The sequence below is a fragment of the Ctenocephalides felis genome, unplaced genomic scaffold (assembly GCF_003426905.1).
Source record: "Ctenocephalides felis isolate EL2017-DRISC unplaced genomic scaffold, ASM342690v1 CF-g0.4_SCAFFOLD_01886, whole genome shotgun sequence".
Classification (NCBI taxonomy): domain Eukaryota; kingdom Metazoa; phylum Arthropoda; class Insecta; order Siphonaptera; family Pulicidae; genus Ctenocephalides; species Ctenocephalides felis.
The window spans coordinates 140,676,946-140,704,648 of record NW_020538040.1 but is presented as its reverse complement, the minus strand read 5'-3'; the positions used below and the strand labels follow the sequence as shown (position 1 = coordinate 140,704,648).

Genomic DNA, 27,703 nt, shown 5'->3' with positions numbered 1-27,703 from the left:
CCGAATCAAAATAAAAATAAAATGCAAACAATTAAAATAAATATTCATATGTTATTAATATTTATCAGCTACTTTTCCACAATTACTAGATACAAATCAAATTCAATATACACACATAATAAATCATTTATAGCTGATGATAGCTATAATTTTTAACTTTTAAAAAGATTCTAAATAGAACTTAACTAAATTCTAGTTAGTTTCTGGCATTCATAAGTATGAATGCATTTTAGGCTCTGGTACTTTTTAGAAATTCTAGTTAATCTTATTTGAATGGTTCAAAATCAAAAATGAAATGATGGCCGATAATCGAAAATGAAAATTTTTGCATTTCTTCACCTTTTGAAGGTTTCTTAACATATTGCTTCTTAACCTCAGAAAAAATGAATGTGTGTGTGTGTGTGTGTCCACGTTTTCGGGCGCACGGATCAACCGATTTGAATGATTCAAAAAACCTTCGATTCCTATTGATAGGGAGATGTGATGATTAATTTTTGGCAAAAGCAGGTCCAGCCGTTACGGAAATACGGAGCAAAGAGTGCAGAAAATAGAAATCGAGTTTTTGGGAAAACGGAACATCCAATTTGAATGATCCAAAAAACATTCAATTTGTAATGATGAGGAGAAGTGGTGATTAGTTTTTGCCAAATCCAGTCGTTTGGAGATACCGTGCAAAATATGCAAAAAATGGCAGATTTCGAGAAAACTGAGCATCCGATTTGAATGATTCAAAAAACTTTTTGCTTAATTTTTTTTTTGAATATGGAAAATAATTCAGATTTCAATTTTAATTCTGGCTAAAGTTTTAAAGCTCACTAATATACTTCAAATAAATAATTTTAACTTTCAGTTTATATAATTCTTATAAATATTAAACAACGTCCTTCATTTTAAATTTGATGTAAACATACATAGGTTAAAGTATTTATAATAACCTATTTGAAAACATTTAATAATCCTCGAATATTTCATTACGGTACGGGAAGTTCCAGCAATTTGCCTTAAGGCACGATGCCATACACAACTAGTTTTTATTTTGTTTACAAAAAAATTGGTTAGAAACATTTTACAACTAAATATAAATAACTGCCAAAACATATAGAATTATCAGAATATTTATGGAAAAAACTATGATAATATGCATAATTTTTCTCGAGTGCATTGAAAAACTTGAAAGTTTTTATCATCATTTTCATTAGTTTCTAAAATTTCCAAAATTATATAATCGTGAAAACTTTTCGAACCAATAAAAATGAAGAAAAGTCTTGAAAGAAGACAAAATTTTCAAGTTTCCAAAACAAACATTATTTTATAAAGAATTCCAAAATATTGTTTACTCTGTTTTGAAATGTGTTAAATTTTCCTGGGAATTCAAGTTTTAGGGTAGTACATATTATTCTAATATTTTACAGGATGTTACAGCATTTTGCCATGAGATATAATATACCATTATTTATTTTTACAAATTCTAAAATTTGTCCATTACATCTCTAGTGTCCGCCAAATTTTGCATGTGCGTTACAAGCGCATGATCGTACGAGATTGGCCTCGTTAGAATTTACGAAACTTACGAATTTTCCGTTGGAAACTCCAATTGGGCTCTGTCAACATTCGCTGGAATTTGTGATACATGCAATATAATACTCCCATCAGGGCCATATTTAGCACCCTTTCCACGATTTGGTAGTCATCCATCTTGTGATCCAAATTAATCGAGCACTCTCAAATAAATTTTATCGTTTTCGGAACACCACACGCTCGAGCTAACTCAATTTCGTCCGAAACGTCGTTTCGCGGGTTTTTATTTTCGAATTGCAAATTAACATATTGATTATTTTATATTAATCATCAATATATATTTTCGATTTTGCACTATATATTCAGATGAGACTAAACAGCCAAAAAGCCGAAGCACAACTAATACTTGTTAATTATGTTATGTGATGAAATACGAGTTGATTATTTGCTTGTGCAGAGTGGGACAAGAACTTAATGTTTTCTTCCAATTAGATTTTTAACACGAGCAATGTTGTGGCTCAAAATTCGTTACGCCAATTAGCATGTGCTAATTGCTTCTGAAACTCTTTTTTACTTAAAACATCACATTCTGCATTTATTATTGACTGAGTATTCTGTTGTTTGTTCTATTTCCTATTTAACAACGCATTAAATTCGTATACATTGAAAACGCATATTTCATTACAAAAAATACATTCGAGAAAAAAATAGTCATATATATTTTAGAACTAGGTGTGAGTGTCCTTGTGTCATTTTGCCTTGAAGCAAGTTGCATGAACTTATAACGGTGTTAGGGGGCGTCCATTAATTACGTGAGCGAGTTTTTAAGGATTTTTTGACCCACCTTCCCCCTTGGTGATACATGGTGATATTCAAAATTACCCCCCCCCCCACCAATCATCACGTGTATTTTTAGTTACGTGATAAAACTGTACATTTGATTTTTTTTAAATGTTTGAATTATTTGAAAAAATCAGTTAAAAAATAAATACACGTGATGTCTTACTATACCCCTCCCTCCCCCACGTGATATTTCGTCATTTTTTATCAACCCCCACCCCTCCCCCTAAAAACCTCACGTGACTAATTAACGCCCCCTTAGAAAATAATTTAGTTGATTAACGAAAATTATAACATTTTTGATATTTTGCGACTCTAATTTATGCAAAATAGCTGGATCATATTTTACCAACTGATATTTCTCGAATAAACTTTTAATTTTTTATACCAAACTAAAATTTTCTGAGAAAATATAAATCATGTATTGAGGCTGCCAATTAACTTTCGAGAAAACAGTCGAATTTCCCCAGATTTTGAGACGTGCAACAAATATTCATCAATAACAAATCATTGATAATTTACAAAATTCAGAAATTTAATGACTTACCTTACGGGAAGTTAATAGTATAGTATAAACCACAATTAAGAAATTATATAAATTTATAAATTATTCAATTTAATTTAATTTATTTATTTAAATTGCATTAAATTTAATTAAAATTATTAAACTTATATAATTAGAAGATAAAAGTGTTACATATAATGTTAAAGGCATATAACAAAAAATGTTTCATTTTACATAAAAAATGTTGAAGTGAAATTAGAAAATATATGATACTTATGTCTGATCTGATTTGTTTTGTGAATTTTTAAAACAATTCGTTTTGAATCGTGTAAGCATTACTATATATATATATATATATATATATATATATATATATATATATGTATATATATATATATATATGATCTTGAATCGTGTAAGCATTACTATATATATATATATATATATATATATATATATATATATATATACCATATGAATATCTGTTTTCGGCTATGATATATATTTTTTTCTCAAACGCATTTACATCCAGGTATCATACCTGTGCTAAGGAATGTACATATTTTAAAACATATATTTATTTAATGTTTCGGTTCGTTTTAGTTTTTCTTTCTATCGCATATAAGGGTTCATACAAAATCTATTATACCTTAAAGAGATCATTCAAGTCATTAAGAGGAGACCGTCTCTAGAAAAAAACTATACAAAAAATATGAAGGCCATCATAACAAAATAACTTGACATAAAATGTATGATTTCAATATTTCGGACCTTGTTAGAATTTCTATATTTGAATATTTAAAAATCAGAGAAGGAGAATATTTTGAATGTGGAACCATAATGTTTACTCTTAGTATATGCAATTTATTATAAACTTACAGTCGTTATAGTTATTATAAATTGTAATTAAAATGATTTGCGCAAATAGAAATATCCAGAACAAGTTGCGAGATTGTCCCTTCGCACAGGAATTCTTAATCAAATAAAATGCATTAATAGTTATAATAAAAAATTAAATAAAACAATTTATAATAGTCAAAATATTTAAATACTTTTGATTATTATCTGATTTTTTGATAACATAATAAAATTTCAATTTTCCTATGTATAATTATAATTGTCAATACATAGTACATAGTTAATTGTACATAGTACCAATAAAGATGAAAATTTCATACTATCACAAGTTTTTCTTATTTTTGAATAGTAATTAAAACATAAAAGCTCTAAGCTCTGTTGTAAATAAATAAACCCTCTCCTTAATAACGTCACTATATTTAGACAATCAAAAGGTTAGCCTATCTATAGTTGATACATTTTTATTTTCAGATTTTTCCAATAGTTTTTGTATATTTTTAATTTCATGCAGCAATGCCGGGAAAGGGCTAGATTTTCAAGTGAAAATTGACATTTCTACTGCTTGATATCAGGCAGTTGAAAGTGAGTATCGAACATGGAACCTTGGGCTGCAAGACCAAGGATCTTACCACTAAACTACAACTAGCCCATACTAATACGATTGCAATGTATTTGTAAAAATAAACAATCATATTCAAATCATAGAAAATAATGTTAGTATGTATGCTGAAACTGCAGGCGTATATTTTTCATAGATTGCTATTATATAGTAAAGACTCAGATTATTTAACAAATAATGTATAAGTATATATAAATTTATATATATATATATATATATATATATATATATATATACTCGTATATACACGTATATGGAATATATGATCATACATGTAAGATATGAAAAAATAGCATTTTTACAATTTACAATAATTAATTTGAAATTTAAAATTTTACAATTAGTAGTACTTAGTTTAATTCAAGTTTGTTTAATAATAATAAAAAAATATTATTTAATAATTTGATATTTGAGTAGTTTTCATATTAATTTCGCAGGTAAATAATTCTTGTTTTTTCATATCTATCATTATCATAGATATCTATCATATCTATCATATTCACTTTATTATACAACTTCATTTTCAGATAATCCAATCTTAAAAAGATGTATAGCATTTTTAAGGTTAAGTACACTTTTACTTGCTTCTTTGTTATTATTACTATGTTCTTGACGATAATTTAAAGACAAAAGTTTCAAAAAACGTCATATGTTAATAATTAGATATATTTAAAAAAAAAACAATTTATTCGTACTTAAATTGAACAATATATTTTTAACAGTCTTCCAGATAAGAAATAAATACAATATTCATAGAGTAGGGCGGGGCACAAAGGCCCAATTTACTTTTGAGCAATTATATTGTGAAAACCAAACGAATTATTATATCACAAAAAATTACACATTGATATGTGTAATTTTTCGTTTGATAACAAACAACTATCTGACTATGTTCAGTAAGACTTCCAGCTAATTCATCATTGTAGAAATATGTTTTTTTGCTGTATACCCTGCTGGGTAAAAAGGGACAGCCATTGGGCGAGAAGATACAGCAATGTATTATTTTTAAATTTAAAAAAAATTTACGAAATAATAGCTATATTGTTCAACCGATGCAAAATATATATTTTATGGTCATATTTCTTACAAAAATAACGCTGTATATAACCTTGATCTAGCATTTCGTCAGAAATAATCATCAGCACAGTAAGAATAAGTATTAAATTTATCTCTAGTAAAATTGCTTTTGTTAAATTTAATTCACTGCTTTATATACTATTTTTATTGTTTACACTTTTGTCAGGGTAAAGGTTCAGTTGCTCCTTTTTACCCCACCCACATGTAAACATGTATAAAGGTTATATAAAAGAAAAGATGAAACTAACTTGAAACTAACATTACATCTTATAAAATAATTAAATAACGTATACTTAAAAATTATATTAAGATCTCATAAACTAAACAACAGTGCTCACAACAAAAAAAAACTAACAACGAAAGAAAATACTTTTGTCATGAATTTTCAAACATTGCTGTTTATCTTTCGATAGCGACGTGAGAATCAAGGTGATTCCTCATCTTTCAAATATTTTTGTTAAATAATTCGCAATGCGCCACTGGATTTAAGCCATCAACTCTCCTGATAAAAAATGGAAATAACTTAATCATTATTTATAAGAAATTATTTAATAAGTAAATAGTTAAAATTATATAATTATCAATAAAATATTGTGAATTTTATATCGAATGGAAAAACAACTACTGAGTTGTTTTTTCCAACATGCCCTTGTAGTATACAATGTCCCTTTTCGGCCGACTATTGTAAATTCATCAAATTTATTGAATGTCCTTTACTGGACAGTTGTAAATAAAAGAGATAATAAAAAAATGATTCGCAACTTTACCTGGTTTTCGAGATATCGGTGGTGTACTTTTTTACCCGCGAACCTTTAACCCCTGTTGTACCCTATACATACTGACAATTTCCAGAAGTCTGTATGCATGAAATATGATATGATATGATATTCTCTTTAGTTTCCTGATTTTTTTCCGAGTTCAAGAGATTCCTTTCCGGCGCCGTCTTTTCGACTACCCTTAATGGAAAGAACCGTTCGCGTATAATCGCGTAATCCGCATTTCAAGGCCAGTTTTCATATACGATGTAACCAGCCGCAAAAGTAATATACTCCGACGAAATGATATATTATATAGCATAGGTACACAAAATGAATAAAATTCAATTACCGGCGATGAAAAATTACGGTAGGATTTTTATTTAATTTCGTAAATTGTCAGATTTCAGTCATACATATACTTCTATGCACATATATTATTATTATATTATTAATAGAGTCTAATAGTTGGGTGTATCCACCGGTAAAACGAATGATTCATATTAAAAAACTCACGCAAGTTTTATAAAAACTATTTATACAAAGGTTAGGTGTAATTTGACTTAAGAAAAAAGCTAAAAAAATTATATCACAACATTTTTTTACATATAGTTTTTTTACAGCAATCAGAACTATTATGTGTACTGAACAATGCCTATTACTAAGTCGTTTGTTGTTGTTAGTAGGCAATCCATCGATTAAAACTATATCTATCTGAGGTATAGTTTTAATTTTTATACTGAACGCCATTAGAAGACAACCCCCAGGTCGTCATTCTAATTGGGGTATTGTAGCAATGCCAAATTTGCTATCTGTATTTCCAAGTCACTGCTGCCTGACATTAAGCTGCTCGAAGTGTGTATCGAACGCGGGACCTCTGAATCTGCTTACCTACGGGGGAGCCCATATCACAACAAATAAAACATATCAAACAAACAACTATCTCAATATGTTCAGCACACTCCCACCCACCTGGTTGCTTCATCATCGTAGAAATGTGTTTTTTGCTGTTTTTCAAAAATTTGTCACTTGATCCTTTATACCCCATAGGCGGGATAAAATGGGACAGCCAGATGGTCCTATGTCTTATTTTTAATTTTAAAAGGATTTTACAAAATATTAGCTACTTTATTCAACCAATGCAAAATATAAATTTCCTATGTAATATAAAAAAAGTCCTATGTCTTATTTTTAATTTTAAAAGGATTTTACAAAATATTAGCTACTTTATTCAACCGATACAAAATATATATTTCATGAAAATATTTTTATAGCACTGTATATAACCTTGATCTAGTATTTACAGAAAAATATTCATCAGAAGTAAAATCTAGTGTTTCGTCAAAAATATTAATCAGCAGAGTTGGAATAATTCTTTGCTAAATTTATCTTTTGAAAAATTGCTTTTTAACTCCCCATAGGGTAAGTTAAATAATGGGCCAAATATCAAAAATGAATTTTTTGCATATCTTCACGTTTCAGAGGTTTCTGAACATTTCATTACGGCACGGAAAGTTCCAGCAATTTGCCTTAAGGTACGATTCCATACACCACTAGTTCTAACTTATTTTATTTACTATTTTTTTATTGTTTACAGGTTTACACCTTTGTCAGGGTAAAGGTTCAGTTGGTTCTTTTTACCCGAACAACTTGTAAGCATTTATAGAGGTTACCAAAAATTCTGTTGAATCTAACTTAACATTAACAATACATCTTAAAAAAACTATTAAATAACATATACTTGAAAATTATATTAAGGTCTTGTAAATTAAACAACAGTGCTCACAACCAAAAGAACTAACAACGATACTTTTGTTATAAATTTTCAAACATTGCCGTTTATCTCCTGATTGAAATGTCGCAAGAATGCAGGTGATGGCTGGTTATATATTTTTCCCTCTACTTTTAAATATTGTTGTTAAAAATTCTTAAATTGATTTGGTTTTGAAATATCGGTGATCAACCTTTTTACCTGCGAACTTTTAAGCCCCGCTCTACCCTATGTACATACATATACATATAATTGGATCTAACTGTACTTCTCTATTTGAACTCCTTCATGACATTTCATATCTTCCTTTACTACTTATTATTTACATGTAGTGCTCCTATTATTTCTTAGATAAAAGGTCATATCTGGTTTCTCAGTTCTACTATTTTTTATGAACTTCATATTTTGCTTTTCGAGAACAAAAAATAATAGAGAATATGTGCTCCAATTATATTATTATAATCTAAAGTAAAATTATTGAACTTTTATTATTACGTCCACTCGAACAAACTCCGCAATCCACCTATTAATTTCGAGTATCAAACCGCACGTGGTTAAACATAATTTTCTGCTTCTATAATTTTCAAACAGTAAGACAACGCGTGAATCATAAAAATGAATAGATTTTTTATTATAAAATAATATGATGTAACCTTGAACAAAATCTATTCTTAATTTCTATAATTATCATTAAGAACACGAATGTATAATATAGAGAGTTTCTAATTCGAAACAATATTAGAATGATCATGTAATTTGTCTGATCATTAACGTATATAAAATCCGATGTTCGAGCATACTCAAATTTATTTCAAGTTTCTTGATTTAATCCCGACACGCACTTTATAATTATAAAGACATGAATGGAGTAATAGACTCATGATATCGAGCTTTGAGATTTTTAATATAAAATTCATTCGCCAAGAAAAGATATAAAACACATTTCAATTTAAAAACAATACTTTTAGAATTACTTACAGATTTATTATTTCAGAAGCAAAAACTGTGAAATGCACTATAATATAAAAAACAATAAAATTTATAATATATCATACCATATTATAAAAAAATCATAATATATGAAATAATGTTACTTTATAGTGTGAGCTGCACAAAAGCTTATGAGCTTTTCCAATTATAAAAAATAATAGGACACATGACACATGTAAACGATAGGCATATTTTCTGTTCGACAATATTTATATTCTCACAATTTTATTGGTTACAGTTAGTAAATACAATATTTTTATATTAAAAGAATATGAAGGAAACCTGGATTAAAAATGTGGTATATTTTAATAATTATATGAAAGAATTCTTTTAAAACCAAAAAATCTTATTGCAATAGAAACGATTTTTATATTTGTTGGTATAATATATAATTATACAAAATACAATTACAAGCTTTCTGTGAAATAAAATTTAAAAAATCAAATTTGTCTGTCCTTAATATATCAAATTTGTTTCTATTTTCATGAGCAATGGAAAATTTCACCATCATTAATATTGATACATTTTTTACACTAAAATAAAATTTAACATAACAACATTTTTATCTTTCATCTAACATAAAAAAATGTTTGAAGTATAGAGTAAAGTGGAGCTTAAAGGTCCACCACGAATATCTCAAAAAAAAAAACAAATAAAGTTAGTAATTTTGAATAATGCTTGAAAATAAAAGGCAAAAGATGTATAATCAGCTATCAACATATCGAATCCATAACAAAAGTTTTTTTTTAGTTGTTAGTTTTTTTTGGTTGTGAGCACTGTTGCTTAGATTACGAAACCCTAATATAATTTTTGAATATATGGTTTTCAATTGTTTTATAAGATGTATTGCTATTTTTATGTTAGATTTAACTGTTTTATTTATAAGTGGATGAAGTAAAAGTAACTGAACCATTACCCTGGTAAAAGTGTAAAAAATAAAAATTAACAAATTGTATTTAAAGGAAATTTCAAAATAAATTAAATAAATAGTTATTCCAACACTGCTAATGAATATTTCTGACAAAATACCAGATCAAGCTTATATACAGGGTTATAAATAATATAAGTGTGTAATAAATATTGAATATTTTCGTATAAATTTCACAAAAAAATTTTTTTTACTAATGCCACAGTATACTAATTTATCATTTCAATAATTAAATCATTTCACATAGGATAATATTTACAGAAGTAGTTCTATCTATAATATTTAAAATTAAAATCCTAGTTAATTATTGCACTCCTAAACTCATTTGAAGTGATTCATTTGAAGGATTTTTTATAAGACTTATTAATGTAAAAAATAATACTAAGAGTATTTATAATAAACATCATAGCAAAGCTAATTACCAACATTTTTATTATTACACCACGTATACCAACATATTTATCCAAAAACCAGTTTTTTTTAAACAGATAAATTTCTAGAACAATATTACCTAGCTTTTATATATTTATCTACCGGACACATTAATAACAATTCACTGGAAACTGTAGGTGACAATCGCAAATAATTACTGGGAAGTTTCCTCAGGCAATAATTGCATTTGGCCTGAAATTAACTTGTCATTTTATAAATAAACATCAATCAAACGACTTCTAAGTGTCAATACTCGAGGAGAAATCGACGCCGTTTCGATGTAGTGAGAATAATTACATTATATAGTGAAATAATGAGTAAACATATATAAATAATCAGATTTCGTGTGAATTCACTCTAACATCGACCTTTTTGGGTAAAAATGATAGATAGGTTAGAGCGGGGCCTAAATATCCGCGGGTAAAAAGGTCCACCACCGATATCTCAAAAATCCAGTAAAGATAAGAATTTTTTAATAACATTATTTGCAAGCGGAGGAAAAAGAATCCTAATAACTAAATTAATTTGGAGAGCATCTTAATTAAAACTTAAAGTAACTAAAAATCAATAATTCAAGTTGATATTCTTCAATATTGTTTAAAAAAATGTGAATAAAAAACTTACGAAGAAATATTTTCTAATAAATGGCATCTTTAAAAAATTAGTCCTCTATCTTGTCGCTGAACCTTTAAATAACAGTTTTATTAAAAATATCAATTCAATATCATTTAAATATTTATGTGATACGATCTATATTACTAAAATTCTTTTTAAAAATAATATTTATATAAAATTTGTAGATTCGTGGAAAAATGTACATACTACTAATATACTGTTGAGTGATTGAATTTCTGGCTTTCCTCGGAACTATCCCTGAAGGAAAATTTTAAGAATATTGAATATTAAGGAGAGTGATTTTCAATAAAATAAAAATATTGACTACATATATAAAATAGTGTAACAAAATACCATATTATAATATAATATGTTATAGTTACAAGTATAGTTTTAAGTTGAAAAAGTAAGTTAGTTCCTCATATTGTAGTTTTATTAAAAATAACATTGTCGTAGTTTATTTTTATATTGAATTTTAATCTAATTAAAAAAAATTGTTATACATATATCTTTTTTGTGGTTATTGTGTTTTTATTTTAATTTTGTCTTTGCAAAGTTTATATATTTTTCTATTCTTTTTCATAAATTTTTTTGTTGATTATTTTATATTTTTATTGATATAATATTGATTATATGATTTCATTTGCTGATGTTTTATTTTATGTTTTGAAGTTTATGTACTGGAGATGAGTTAAATAATATATAAATTTAGTTTTCCTTGGATGTATTAATAAAATCTTCAGTTTTTGAAGTACTTACTCCTTTACGAAATACTAATACTGTACTGAATTAGTACATAAATAATCAAGAACCTTACTTTATGAATTACAAATACATATTTGAATACAATAATCAAATGGTCATATCATTATTGTATTGAGGATGGTTACAACTAGATCGAAGGTTTTATTTTTTACAACTAACCGCAGGTATTATATTTTACACTAATCAATACAACTATTTATACGATTTAGCAATCACAAAAATTGATACACATTAACAAGGATTAATAAATTTAAAATAATATAATTTGTATCAAATTTAGAATTAGACGATAATAATAACGCAAACCAAAATTTTGTGAAAGATTACTTATCAAAAATGACGTACCTGCACAGTTCTGTTTACTGCGTCGACGGATAGTAGCTGCAATATTATGCAGTACGGTTTGTATGTCGAATGGAGACAAAAAAATATTTGAATATCGTTTAAGATCCTATTAAAAATCGTTTGTTACTAGTTACCCCCGTTACATATAGCCCCTAGCTCCCATGTATAGGAATATAATATTAAAGGTAGTACGTTCGTGGATTAATAAAGGCTAGTATTGCTAATTCCTCAGTTGTCTGATAAAACTATTTAATGAATTTTTTTGAAATTGTTCTGATTTTTTTTATTGTGTTAAACGCTTAGGATGAATCATTCAATACATATATTTATTTGTTTGTAAAAAACCGTAACCATAAAATAATACCTGAGGAAGTATTTTAAAAGTATGTGACACAGGTAGAAAGACATAATTTGGATATTTTTGCAAGTGCGATTATGGCGCCTTGTGGCATAGTTTCTCTTATCTGATGGCCTCTAAACATTCCACTTCACATACATGCCAATAACAAATGAATATGCAGGTATTCATCGTTTATAAGGCAACGTACCCATGATCAGAAGGAATACTATAAAGAATTTAATACTACTCTAAAATTTAATAGAGGTTTTTTTTTCAAAATATTAGTATATTAGTAAAAATATATTATGTATTATTAAAAAAAAAATTAAATGTAAAGCTGAATGTAGATGTATTTAATCCACAAATTATCTTAATGTTTTCTTTTTAATTCAGATCCGGATCATGATCTTGGTCAGGAGCAATACTATAAACAATTTAATACTACTCCAGAATTTACTAAAGTTTCCTTATTTTTTTACAAAATATTATATTAAACATAGTTAATGTATTATTGAAATGATTGTTAAATGCAAACCTGAATGTAATTTTTTTCAATGAACAATTAAACTCAACTGCTCTTTACAATGTATTTAATCCACAGATTATCCTAATGTTTTCTTTTTAATTCTATCAAATCTAAAATTTATATGATTATTAGTACAGTAAACGGAGAGGAATAAAGTGAATAACCTCTGAATTTTTTTACTGTGCTCCGATTTGCATGAAATTTTGGAATTAGATTCATCTTACCCTCAAGTTCAAAAGTGAAAACAATTTGGAATAACAATATACTACAGTCAATAGTTAAAGAATTTCTTATTCGCCAGAAGCATTAGAAGATTTTAATTCCGAAACATTATATTAATATCCGATAATAAATATTTATAAAATAATTATCAATCGTATAACGTAATTTCAGCTTTAAGTTTTAGGACATTTTAATTATATATTATTATTATATTTAGTACAAGCTGCGCTTATTTCTTTATATAAATAATTTATAGATTCACTTAATATTTAAGGCATATTGAGTTGCTATTTAAGATTTCAATTAATTGTATATCCAATATATTATATTATCATCATTCAAACATTTTAGCATATTATTAAAAATTATTTTTAAAATCAATGTCAACAATATAATTCAATTTTACTGAATCTAATTCTGTATACACGTCAATATAAATAAATAAATTAATATATTATTTAATCAGATGTATTTGTAAATTTAATCCTAATTTTTTTCTTACTGACATCAATATCACTTTCCCTAATCTATTTCGTATTAATGCTACTAATTTGAAGAATCATCAACATTTTGATTAATTCACAACAATTTAAATGTTAACCAAATGACCCTGCCTAAAAATGATAAAACTTGTTTACTAATATAAGAAAATAGAAAGAATATTAGAAGAAATTATTTGATTAAAAGTTTCATAGAAATACGGCCTAATGATTTTGTTTTGTTCGAAAACTAATCACAATTTTAGGATCAAAATATTTTTCTGCAGCGAATAACTGTACTTTTGTATGTAAAGTATTTCAAGGCAAGCGAGTTTCAGATTATGTTAAAACGTAGTAAATTTAAGAAATGTCATTAAATTGAAATTAATTATTTAACTAATATAGAATAATAATTATAAAATATTACTTACTTGACAAAAAAGATCTAATGTAATCTAACACGTAAATCCTATTCATTGAAAATAGAGAAAATTATGAAAGGAATCTCTGAAGTCATTTATGAATATCGTATTGAATAGTGTATATATATATATATATATACATATATATGTATATATATATATATATATATATAATGTAAATTAGTATGCAATGCGTAGGAGTGAAATGTAATACTTTAATGGTTTTAAAAGGTCCATTTTTCGCAGTATAATTTGAAAAGTAAATAAGGGCAATAAGAGTATCTAAGAAAAGAATAAAATTTACACATGCACCGCAAACTTATTTATATTATAATTATATGTAGTTACATACTCATTTTTGTTTTGTTTTATAAAAAATCAAATTTGTTCTTTAAATTGACGAAATCTGAACAGTATTTTCCTTAGGGTTTGTTTATATATACATAATTTAATCAGCCTAAAATTTAAATATTAATTTAATTAATAAGTTATAATTAGTATACCGTCTTCGTGAAAGTTCTGGCTTATAAAAATCTCATCTGAAAAGGATTAGATTTTTAATTAATTACTTTATGTTAGCAAAAGTTTTTCAACTTTGGCAATGGAAGCACATACGATAGTATAACGACAAAACCATATATTATTTATCCGAGAAATTCAAGTTTTACAATTTGTCCAAGAAAATTAATTATTAATATAAAGTTTTAATTGAAAAATACACCACGTAAGCTATGAATTAAATGCGTCACTATTTTTTGAATGGTTTTATTCAGATCACATTTTCGTGCATTGTTTATGGAATGAATTTGAGAAAACATTTAATTAATTCGAGAAGAATATTACCAAAGAATTTAAAAAAATGTGTGTTCAATATTTATTTTATAATTTACAATTTATAATTAATTGTACAATTTCCTTGTATTTTCATAAATATACTTAAGACATTGTTCTTAATTATAATGTTCTATATAATTATAATAGAATCCATTTTCCATAATTCCATAACTAACTTTCCGCAGTTAAAATTAATCGCAAAACGAACAAAAATATATTTTTTTTGCATATCTTTAATTTTCAAAACCTCCTGATCATTTTGGTATACCTTACAATTACAAAAATTGATTGTATGTGTTTGTGTGTAGTATATATTTATGTATGTTCGGATACAATTTTACGCCAACGATTTCGGGAACACAGATCAACATTTGAATGATTCAAAAAACATTCGATTCCTATTGACGGGGGAGGTACTGATTAGTTTTTGGCAAAGACAAATCCAGCTGTTTATAATATAAAGTAAAAAGTGCAAAAAATAGCAGGTTTTGAGAGAACGAAGCATCCTACTTGAGTGATACAAAAAACATTTTGCTTATGTCGTATGAAAAAATGATTCGTTTTTGGGAAAGGCAGGTACAGCAGTTTCAAAATTATCAAAAATATTACTAATATATTTCATTCAAACATATATAAACGCTGTCGCTTAATTTATAAGCTTTTATATTTAGTCTATAAATTATAAATGACAGAATTTATTGTATATATTCATAATAATCTATTTGAAAATATTTAGTACAGTTGCTGATTATTTTTATTCCTCGAATGTTTAATAAGGGTGCGGAATCTTCCAGCAATTTTCCTGAAGGCACAATACCATGCACCATTACATTAACGTCACTATTTTTTTTTTTTTTTTTTTTTCAATAGCAATCAGAATACATGAGAATTCTATGACCTATTTGGTTTATGCCATTCATTCGCACACATACACACATATAAATTAATTTGATAAATATTATATTGATAGATAATCACTTCAATAAGTGATTCTACTATTCTCTTCATATAAAATTATAAAGTTGTGATAGTTCTCCAAGGGCCCTCCATATTATCTTTAGGCAGCTTGACGTACTAAAAAAGTATACCACAAATACAAAAACCTGATATATTATTCTGTTTCCACTTAAACTAGATTGCAGTAAATTAGAGTGTGGAAAGCACTGACATTTAAATCGAATTCCAAAATCTATTGTAGCCCTCAAATGAGGTTGCGGTTATCTAATGATAGTTTGATCATTACAGATGCAGCTGACATTGAAATAATAATCTTTGCGAAACCGCATATAAATAGCGCACGTTCCTGTGGTCTACTGCAATAATAGACAATGTTAATAATCAATTTGCTGTTTTCAGGTAACATAAAACTTGGTTTATTATTCATAAAACAAAAAGCTGCTGTTATAAATCATATACAAGAGTAGATATATATGCATGTTGGGAAAGAAAATAATTTATTCAAAGCGCTAATCAGAGTATCACCACAGTTCAAAATTCATTACAAAAGTTTTTTGAAGTAATACTTCTTTGGCGCGACTAGGGTGTAAATCCGTACAAATGCAACAGAGAGCGTTACGGCTCTCGATGAAATCATTTCTATTTCTAATTACGGGTCGATTGTGATTAGAAGTCATGTATGTGAATAGAGATTTGTAATTGTATGCGTACCGGCATCAACGTTGTATGCGTTCCGATGTCAACAAGCAAATCGGCATAGATAAATAAACATTTTAAAGTTACATCATAGTACAAATCTTGATTTAATGAAAAATGCCTGAATCAGAAAAATATTTTACCCTGTTCCTTAAAAATAATAAAACAAATTAAACATTTGTTTCGTGAACTAAAATATTGTATCGCCAACGAAAAAGTAAAATAATACAAGCAGTCAATAAATGTATGCTAATTTTAATTACATGAAGTTCTTCAAACACAATTACATGATGAGTGAAGTTGCGAAAACAATATTTGTTTAGGCGTAACATAATCCACTGTGTGAACTAATATTATAGAATTTATTATACAGCAATTAATACATTTCTCTAATGAAGGTTCAAATCTAAATGCTAATTACAATGACAAACCGATCATGTCATATTTGAAGTATGACTTTAATTACATAATTGTTTTTAAATATTATACATATTTTTAATGCTATTATAAATATATAATTTAAAATGTATAATTTATCATTATATAAATGTGTATTTGGGTTGACACTAATAAATGTGTGCATCATGAATGAATAATTACTAATAAGCATTATTCTAAATTGTTATATGATGTACTTATTTTCACTTAAATGCCATCTTGTACACTAGCAAATAAGTTTTACTTCAATCGCGTGTGAACCTTACGCGCACTCTTTTTTTGCAGTTTTTTTTCGGTTTTGAGCTCTTTTAGTTAGTTTATAATACCGGAATATAAGTAATTTAATTATTTTATAAGAAGTAAAGTTATTTCAATGTTATGGGAAGGCTATATTATGTACAACTTTTAATACAAAATCGTTCTAAATATTGACAAAAGCCATGAGCTTGCTGTGCAGTCAGACGTTTTTCTCAGGTTGTCAGATAGAACCTAAACTAGAAACCGCACTAATGTAAAAAAAAACTATCTTAGATAACAGGGTCTTTCTGACCCAGCTCCATAACATACATGTGGCGTTGCAGTTTATGTGTAAAACACTTGAATGTACAGCAAATGAATGACAATTTGACAGTATTTAGTATCATATAGTAGCACAATATATGCAAGTTGGAACGTAACATGGCCTTGCCATAACATTGGTCTGTTATGCAGCAGAATCGGTCCATAAGTCCCATTACCAATCAATTAGTAGATTGCAGTTCCGATAAGGTTCCTCACCACTGCCATAAATCAAAATACCAATGAAATAAAATACTTTTGAGTGGCACTAGAAGTTATCAATATCGTAAAACCGATTTCGCAGGCTCTATCCTTATCTTTATTTAGAGGAGATTAAAGAAACGGGGCGACGCGAAGGCCGCCGCGTCACGGGCAAGGTCGACTGGTATTTTTCAACTCGTACAGGGCGGCCGACTTCCGGACATTTCTCTCTTAATTCTGGATTATGTAAGTGTAAGATAATATTATCACGAAGGAAATAGTTTGTGAGATAATTATAGACGATAATATATAGGGGAGACTGGGTACGGTTATGCCACTTTTTTCTATAAGCCATAATTTTGTTAATTTACCAGTTAGCTAGGAAAAAAGTAAATTAAATGGTAGTTTGAAGATTTGTCTACGTGAAAATACTGAAATACTGTCTTTGAATACGATGCATTAGCCATAAAATCAAATCATACAAAAAAGTCCATTGGCACAACCGTCCACATCCGAGGGACGGTTGTGACAGCATTGGGAGCAGTTGTGACAGGCATAAAAATAGGTTGAAAGCATTTGGTATAAAAACACCAAAATGATTTATAACAACTTTTATTGTCAGTAATAACAATAATATGTAGCACAACACAACATTAAATTTAAACAAAATTAACAAGAATTCTTAGCAAAATCTTGTTTTTCTTATATTGAACTGTCCTTTCTCTTTCTCTTTTGTATTTTGTCTTATTTAAGTTAGATTTTGTTATCTGTTTAACCTTCACCCGAAAAAGTCAAGAAATACATGTCACAACCGTACCCCAAAAATTTGAAACAACCCAAACCCAAAGCTCACTTTTGAAAACAAATCATCATTATGACTGAGCTAAATTATTTACACAAAAACTATTTGTTGGTAATTAATTACTGATGTTCGACTTACAGCAAATTAACTAAGAAAGTAATCTATCTGTATTCAATTAACAGTTATGATTAAAATAATTCAAATATGAAAACTTACTTTTGATTCTTTAAAGGCGATTGAGGTAAGGCACTGACTGAAAGCAATAATGGGAACTTGTTCGAACAATCATTCTTCATCTTCCTCATTTTGGACCCTATCTCAAAATCAGTATAGTTTAGCTTTTAGGACGACTGTCATTACCGTTCCCTGGCAAAACCGTACGCAGTCTCCTTTCATTATAGTTTTTGCATCATTCTTTTACTCGAAACAATCAAGTGTTTTACAATTTTAAAATCTAGAAACTCGCAACACACTTTAGTTCATTTTTTGGAAGGAGAGCCATTTGAATTCAACCAATTTTGAAAAATTTAAATCGATAGTTTGACAAAATGTCTGAATTCTAGAATTCTTAGTTCAATTCCGTCATTATTTTTAACTGTGGTCCTAAAAATGTAATCTACGGTTACAAATCCAAAGTTTAAATGAACAAAAATACTAAAAATTAACCATAAATTCAGTATAAAATTAAACAACATAATATCATATTACGAATGGAGTGACAGGAATAATCAAATCTATTAATGGCGATTTTTTCAATTTCTGATTAACAATTAAAACTAGGCAGTACTATGAAATGTAGGGATGGAAATTCTTTTTAACAACATTGCTTTTTAAAAGGCAACCCAATAATTGGCCTTTCTATATTTGTTATTATAATTTCTCTAATAGCAATGATATATTTTTAATTTGATGCAGCAATGCGTGAAAAACTGATATTACTACTGCTTGATAGAAACCTGTAGTAGCATGACCAAACTTCTAATCATAGAGCTACTTTCAAACCCTAACTTATATCCAATATTAAGAAAATATATTTTGTTTGCAAAAAACTATTTGATAGGTATGCTGATAGTAAATGTAATATTCAAAGATCACAAATTAGAGATACATTTTTTATAACAATAAGATAAAAATGCGTTAAGCATTTGATTTATTCGTTAATAATATTATCATTAGGATATTATTGCTAAGTAATATTATCTGTAAACAATAAATGTTCCAGAGCAAGCGCATGGAATCAAACATGAGAATATTTTTAATCCTTTATTTTAATTAAAGAAATTTTAAATAAAAAAACAAATAACTTTTATAAAATTATTTGGATAGCAAATTAGTTAGAAAATTTTAAATATGCAAACTACATACCATCCAAAAACTTCACTTTTAATACAGATTTTTGATTTACAATGTATGTATATAATTCGGCACTTAAACCTGCAATTTTAAGAAACATTTAAATTGTTTGACTTGTCGGCGGCGCCAAACTACCACACCCGTTGTTGTGTGGACTTTCAAAATTACAACAGGCAATGAATGAACAAAAGCATAATTTTTTTTTAGCTTATTTTTGGTCGAGTTTTATCTAAACAACGACCCTAAAAACATGAAAAAAAATCTTTTATGACACTTATGAACTGAAATTCGAAGAGAGGAAAAAAAGTTCTAGGAGACGTAATAAATACCAGATCGTTGACGTAATTTATTCGTCATTTCTCTACGTGACGTGTACTTATTAATATTTTATTAGACTCATTATTTTCTATCTATTTATTTATTTATTTATTCATAATATTTATCAATAATGATTTATATTATTTCAGACTCTTGTCAAGAAATTATTAAGAACCATTGAAGCTATTAAAAAGTTTTTATTATTATTTATGTTTAGATTGTTATTATATGTAGTATGTTGGTAAATGATTTTATTTGCTGTGAAACTGCTCAAGCGATTAGCAACAAATTATTATTTCGTATATAAAATCAAATTAACATGAAGTTCAATATCATTCAGAAGTACGAGACGAATTCGTTTCCTGAAAGTTCTGTACTATTTGTTATTTAAGTATTTTTTATTAATTTTTCACACCAACTACAATCCATGTATTCCATAAATACATATAAGTATTTTGTTAGTGTTTAGAAATCCGCATTGTTAGAAGACAAATTTTAGTTGTGTTTATAAAGCTCCATAAAATAATCATTTATATTTTTTTGTCATATTGTATTGCATAATTAAAGGCAATTTATTAAAAAGTTTAACACAGAATATTATGATGTTGTAGAAATCAGGCGTAAGATTTTAACTAAAATTAGACAGATTAATATTTTATAAAAGATTTTTTTTAAAGAAAAATGCAAGGAACCGTCAAGATATTGAACTCCAGAAAAAAACATTGATAAGATGCATTGATATAATTCTGATTTCTTTTTTCTAACTGAAACACTTGTGTGATTAAAAGTAAAAATGCCCCAAAAGTTGATACTAAATAACGTAAAATTAAAAATATGAGCAATAATTGTAGAAAAGACTTCCCGTGTTCACTTTTGTTTTTATATTACGAATCATAAAATAGATTTTCGATAAATTAGATTTTGTAGTCAACAATATGAAAATTTTCAATTATATAAATAATATAATATATAAGTAACAATTTAATATTTGATTTTGACGTTGGTACATTCTGTGGTAGAACGTGGCTTAAAGGTTTGCTGGTAATAAGGTCTACCAACTTTATTTCAAAAACAAAGTATAGAATTTTTTTAACAGCATATTTGAAAGTAGAAGGAAAAATTATATATAACCAGCCATCACCTGCATTCTTACGACGTCGCTCTCAGGAGAAAGGCGACAATGTTTAAAAATCCATAACAAAAGTATTTTCTTTCGTTGGCAGTTTTTTGCTTGTGAGTACTGTTCTTTAGTTTATGAAACCTTAAAATAATTTTTAAGTATACGTTATTTAATCATTTAATAAGATGCATTGTTAATTTTAAGTAAGTTTCAATAGATTTCAAAACCTCTAAATAGTTCACACGTAGGTGGGGTAAAAAGGACCCACCAAGGATCCTGGAAAGGGTGTGAAGTATTAAAAAATAGTAAATAAACAAGTAAATTAAGTCCAAAAAGCAATTTCGCAAAAAATAAATTAAATAAATAGATATTCCAACTCTGCTGATCAATATTTCTGACAAATTACCAGATCAAGGTTATAAACAGTGGTATCTATGTAAAAAATGTTCCCATAAAATTTATATTTTGTATTGGTTGAATAATGTGGCAATCATTTCGTAAAATTCAATTAAAATTAAAGATAAAATACTGGATCTGCTTCCCCCTGGCTGAGCCATGAGGGTAAAAAGGACCAGGTGACAAAATTTTTGAAAAACAGCAAAAGAACTATATTTCTACAATGACGAATTAGCTAGGAGTTTTACTTAACACAGTCAGATAGTTGTTTGTTTGATATGTGTTATTTATTGTAATGAAATTAGTTTAGTTTTCACAATATAATTGCTCAAAGTCAAATTGGATCTTCGTGCCCCGCCCTACCCTATTCCAAAAAAAATTGTGTTATTTCAAAACTCGTAAGTGTTATTAATAGTGTACTGAAAAATATCGCGACAGACTCTATATGTGGTTATTTGTGAGAAGTCAATTTGAAACTGAAAGCGAAACACTTAATAATCTTGTAACCATAAATTCTACGCATTTCTACTCCGCGCTAAATTTAACTACATTTCGCTTTTATGTCCTCTCAATGTTAATAACAATTTGATCAATAATGTTATAATTCAAGGACAACTATTGCGAATTTCCAACTATCAATGTCGTTGTATTGTACCTGACAACGCAATATATTCTGTGGTTAACAGATTTTCAGGACGTGTTCCTGGATCATCAATAGAACTCTGTTAATTATCAAGTTGCAGCATCGTAAAGTTTCTTGTTTGTCTGCTACTCGAAATTGATTTCGATATTTGAATGCACTTGACATAGCAAATCGTGTTTGATATAAATGATATGTATGAAATATGACGTATTTTAATTAAATGTCCATAAAACATATTTTCGAAAGCCACAACTCATATTTGGGCATTTTGCTTCTAGATGAAAGGATACATCAAAGATTTCAAGCTGAATAGAGCCTCAACCTGGTATTTGAATAATTAATACGCCATTTTATATGTCTTCAAAAAAGAGTGCGCGATTGAAGTAAAACTTATTTGCTACTGTACAAGATGGCATTTAAGTAAAAATAAATACACCATATAACAATTTTGAATAATGTTTATTAGTAACATGGTAACACTCGTGACGCACACATTTAATGGTGTCAACGATTATACACATTTATATAATAATAAATTATAAATTGCATATTTATAATAGCATTAAAAATATGTATAATATTTAAAAACAATAATGTAAATAAAGTCATACTTCAAATATGACATGATCGGTTTGTCATTGTAATTAGCATTTAGAAATGAACTTTTATTAGAGAAATGAAGTAATTGCTGATTAATAAATTCTATAATATTCGTTCACACAGTGAATTATGTTAAACAACGCCTAAACAAATATTGTTTTCGCAACTTCACACATCATGCAATTGTGTTTGAAGAACTTCATGTAATTAAAATTAACATATATTCAATGACTGCTTGTATGTTTTTTACTTTTTCGCGATATAATCTCATTCTTTGAACAGCTGTAATATCTGTCTTGCCTAAAAATATTTTCCATTTTAATAACCTCAAAGATTTATAGAAACTACACATAATATATAAATAATTTCTAAGGAACAGAGTAAAATATTAAGGAACAGGGTAAAATATTCTTCTGATTCAGGCATTTTTCATTAAATCAAGATTTGTACTATGATGTAACTTTAAAATGTTTATTCATCTATGCCGATTTCCTTGTTGATATCGCATACAACGATAGATCTCTTTCACATACACGACGACTAATCACAATCGACCTGTATAGAAATGATATCATCGAGAGTGAATGACAAATCATTGGCACTCAACTCTTATCTCATCTGCTATAACGCACTTCCGTTGCATTTGTACGGATTTACACCCTAGTCGCGTCTAAAAAAATTTACTTCAATAATGAAAGTTACAGTATTTATAATAATATATTTGAAAACGTTTAATAATCCTCGAATATGTTTTTACAGTACGAGAAGTTCCAGCAATTTACCTTAAGGCACGATGCCATATACTACTAGTTATACAAAAACAACACAGTCCATTGATATATTATTAGTTTTATTCATCTTAGGTAAACTCCTTTATACTTATTGAAAAAAGATGACAAAAAATAATATTTTGAGAGGCACTTAAGCAAGAGAAAAATTTTTGTTCGAAAGTAAAAAGTTTTATATTACAGCAAAAATAATAAATAATTAAATGACTTGCAAAACATTTGGAGAAATTGTGAAAAATTCCAAATTACGACTATAGTTATTTCATAAAATAATCAACATAATATTCTTGTTAACCGTTCAATCCAATTTCACAATGGGTTTCTTTGAATGAATTTAATCATGATTACCGAGAGTATTCAAATCAAAAAGGCAATATTAATCTTTTACATTGTAATAGAAGTTGATGTTATGAATAAACATCCTTTCACTTGCTTCAATCAAAAGAGAGATGAATACCGAAATATCTGATTGATTTTTTATTTTTTTTATTTTTAATTCTGATCATTATCATTAGGCTTTGGTCTGACCTAAATCATGAATTGTGAATTCATCATCTCATATTCGCTTTTGAAATTACTGTTGAGAGTGGATTTTTGTATTTTTTTATTCAATCTTAATGCCAGACGATGAGCGTTACATATGATTCACATTTTTTGAATTAGGGTTATAATAATATATTCCATAAAGTGTAAACTTGTTCAAAATAAAAATACATAGAATTCCATGTGTAATAATTAGTGATGTATGGTATACTTTGTTCGGATAATTGTTATTAAGTGAAATTCAATATACTTTGTATCGATAGTTGATTAAAACATAATGAGGAAAATAATATTGCTATGCAAACGTTCAAATAAAAAAGTAAAAGTTTTTTGAACGTAATTTCTATCAACGATTTACCTGCGGACCAAACAGTTATTTTAACTCTGATGATATTTTTTTTTGACAAAATACTAGATCCAGGTTGTACACAGTGTTATTTCTGTAAAAATGTATCGATGAAATTTGTATTTTGCATTGGTTGATAATGCTATTTTTTCGTAAAATCCTTTTACAATTGAATAAGAATAAACCATTGAACCTATTTGCCACCCCACCTATAGACGAAAAATTGTATTCATACATACAAACACACACATACACATCCATTTTTTCTGAGATATGACAAAATGTTCAGAAACCTTCAAAACGTCGAGAAATGAAAAAAATTCAATTTCGATTTTTGGGCGATTACAATAACTTACCCTACGGGAAGTTCATAAATATAAATATAAAATTTTACTGAACTTAATCAAATAATTGTTTGTTTGATTTATGTTATTTGTTTTTGATACACATTATAATTGTTCAAAATGAAAATGTTCCTTTGTGCCCTGCCCTACTCTATATATATATATTATAAATATATTTACTATTAAAATATTTTTAAATTTATTTATATAGTGTGCAAAACCCTTTTATATTTAAATTTTTTGAAACTTTAATGGTATATTTATTAAATTAATAAATACTCGATATTTTACAAAAAAAAAGAAATGATGGACTTAAAACCAAAAAACATCCCGACGAGTTAAAAGCGCAAAAAAATATAATATTTAAATTTAACATTACAATTTAGCTCTTGGTTGTTTTAATTACATCTATTTACACAAATGTATAAATAAATAAAAGTAATAAACTAAATAAATTGCTTTTTTTTAATCAAAAATTTTATTTATTATGTAATTGTTTATTAGGGTATTAGTATAAAACTGCATAGAGCAAACAGATTTAAAATTCTGAAACAAAACTAGAATAAGAATATTTGGTTACAATGAATTCAAAAATACCTACGGAAAAGAACGATTCAACCTTCGGTTGGCCACCTTCTCTAGTTATTATTATTTTTCCGGAATAAAACGAGCTTGCAATAATAATTTCCCAAACAATACGTAACACGTTAAAAATATACATTTTGCAATGTTTTGCCAAAAGCGTAGAGAATTAGCGAAGGTCGATAATAATTGTCCATGGTCATTGCATTTTATTTATCAGATATTTGTACATCAAAGGAATTCTATCAAAGGATAACTGTGTATAAATTGGGTCGTTTAAAACGTCCTTAAGCGTTGTGCAATGAATAAATATACAGCTGGAATGGCAGCTGCAAGGCGAGCAGCAATTACATCTGACAAATCCATTTCTTTCAGCTAATTTATTTTAAATATTGTTAATTTATTGTCATAATTACATGTAAACACTAGTGATGTATGGCATCGTGCCTTAAGGCAAATTGCTGGAACTTCCCGTACCGTAACGAAATGTTTGAGGTATATTAAATGTTTTCAAATAGATTATTATAAATATTATAATATTGTCTAATATTCATAAGAAGTATATAAACTGAATTACAAAGTTAACATTATTTATTTAAAGCATATAAGTGAGCTTTAGAATTTTAGCCAAAATTAAAATTAAAATCTGAACTATTATCGATAAACAAAAAAAATTTTTTTTTGAAAAAAAAAAAACATTTTGAAATAATATTATTTTCAAAAAGCATTAGTTTCGTTAGCACAAGCAGAAAGTTTTTTGAATTATTCAAATCGGATGCTTAGTTCTCTCAAAAACTGCCATTTTTTGCACGTTTTGCTCGGTATCTCTGGAGCGTCTGGACCTGCCTTTGCCAAAAACTAATCACCACTTCTCTCTATCAATAGAAATCGAATAATTTTTGAACCATTAAAATCGATTGATATGTGCGCCCGAAAACGTGGACGAGAAAATGCGGACACACAAAACGCGTTAACCTATTTTTTTACCTAAAATACTTGTTTGAAATATAGCATATAAAGGAAAAATCTCTTTTCTTAATTAATAGAAGTCAACTTTAATAACGACATCTGAATTCCAAAAGTATTGCATTGTTAATTTATCAATTAAAATTTGAAAACTATATTTATCGATAGATAGGTGGACAGACATACATCTACACGTACATAATCTTTTCCTGACCTTATCTTTTGGATTAAATATTTTTAAAATTAGTCTAATTTGACATCACCGTAATTCGGCATAAAAACATAGACTAGTGTTCTCTTATACCAGTCTTAAAGTTAACGATCTTTTTCACAACGTTTCTATTATTATTCTCAATTTTTATATTCTAAATAATCAAATTGACACTCGAAAGGTGAGCATAATGCATAAAAAAATCTAAAAAAAAAATTAACTTTGCATTTTATTGATTTAGATAGATGCCAAATCACTAACATTTGTTATCCGATTCAGCAATCATCATTTAGCAGTTCATACCAAGAAGAACAGACCAAAGAATTTAAAAATAATAACAAGAAAACATAAAAATTATATATTTAATAAAATTATGTTGTTAAATCCATCATTTCCTGATTGTTGGAAAATGATGCTATAAATATTTAGTTTGTTGAGAATGAACTTCCATTTCGTAATTGAAGATTATGAATAAGTATCAAGTTTGGCAGCATTATTTGGAAAGAAAATAATCTGATGATGTATAGAAGTTGGATATTTTGGATACAAAACATATTGAAACTTAAATATTTTGATTACCACTGATAAAAATCCTGATCCAATGTAGACAGTGAGAGAATGAAAGTTGCTACTGCAAACAAACTATTAAACTGTAAGGAATAGTTTAATCAGGGAATAGATTGAAAGATGTAAGATAAAAACCTATGTTTGCAGAGAATCTAGTAAAAAATCTAAAATAACGATATATAATGCATCAATGCATAGCAAGAAATTGTCTGCGGATATTTTACGTCATTATATTAATAGTAGTACGAAAGAAAACACCCATTAAGCTTTCTTGCGATTTCATTATGACGTCACAGCGATCATTATTTCAATAGTAAGAGAGCTAGTATTTTTTTTATGTAAAAGGTGAATTAGAACAAAAAAAAAATCTTAACTTTATTGTGGACTATATTTATGCACTTTATAGTTTGAAAATTCTAAAACAAATATTACA

At 27.3% G+C, this 27,703-nt stretch overlaps 1 protein-coding gene across 5 annotated transcripts in view; it reads right to left on the bottom strand.

Annotated features, from left to right (window-relative positions):
• LOC113377986 (rho GTPase-activating protein 7) overlaps nt 1–27,703 on the bottom strand; it is a 794,747-nt gene that overhangs the window by 20,081 nt on the left and 746,963 nt on the right. The gene's annotated exons all lie outside the window — the stretch shown is intronic.